Here is a 932-nt window from a genome sequence, read left to right on the forward strand (position 1 = left end):
TTTCTGATGAAGTGCTTTGTTTTATTGCCACTTAAATGAAGCAAACAATGCCCTTGTTGTTTAAACTGCACCAGCGTTGATTTATCTCTGTAATGTCTTGTGTTCTGTTCTGGGTGTTCATTCATTACAGATTGTCCAAATAGTGAAATCTAAGTGAAAAGAAGCCTGATATAAAGCAGAACTATTCATGATAAATGCTCTTAACCTGTTGTAGTTTCAGTGAATGTGATCAACACTCTGCAGCTGGTGTATTTAAGGTGATTTCTATAGTTTATATAGAATTATTCTATAGTTTATATAACATACAAATGAGGATATAACGATGCAGCTAACAGCAAAGCTAACAATAAGCTACATAGAAGGAAAAGCATCAGCTAGGCTCTGTCAGAGGTGACAGTGTAGAAACAGAGTGCAGGCATAGAGGGAAGTACAGGTTAAGAGGTAGATTACATTTCTACACCTGAACAGGGACTTGAACCCTGGACCCTCAGATTAAAAGTCTGATGCTCTACCAACTGAGCTATCCAGGCCCTATGAGAGTGTGTCTGAGTGACAGCTGACATCTGAAACACTTCCTGAGTCCAAAGCTGTGACGCTGTTTTCTGAACAAACGCCTGGTTGATGTGAACTTGTGTTGCAGCCACTGAGCATAAAGAAGAAGGCCTTCATGGAGGGAAACAGGGAGTTAAGGAGGAGTGTGAAGAAAAAAGGAAGAGAGCAAGTCGGTGGGAAACTATCTGCAGCAGAACAGTGTGAGGGATGTGTGGTCAGGAATGGAAAAGCTCCCAGGCTTTGGGATAATGTGGGATCAGACAGATGGAAGAGTTCAGACAAACTCAGCATGCTGCTGCCTCCTGCTACAGACCTCACATCCTCCATGTACCAACAGCTTCCCTGTCACACCTCAGCACATCTACATGAAACTATCAAAT

General features: G+C 42.2%; 1 non-coding gene across 1 annotated transcript; it reads right to left on the bottom strand.

Moving 5' to 3' along the window:
- Positions 1-457: 457 nt before the first annotated feature.
- trnak-uuu (transfer RNA lysine (anticodon UUU)) lies at positions 458-530 on the bottom strand. The gene has a single exon. It is a non-coding gene; the product is annotated as a tRNA-Lys (tRNA).
- Positions 531-932: the final 402 nt, after the last annotated feature.

Source organism: Odontesthes bonariensis, chromosome 11, assembly GCF_027942865.1.
Source record: "Odontesthes bonariensis isolate fOdoBon6 chromosome 11, fOdoBon6.hap1, whole genome shotgun sequence".
Taxonomy (NCBI): Eukaryota; Metazoa; Chordata; class Actinopteri; order Atheriniformes; family Atherinopsidae; genus Odontesthes; species Odontesthes bonariensis.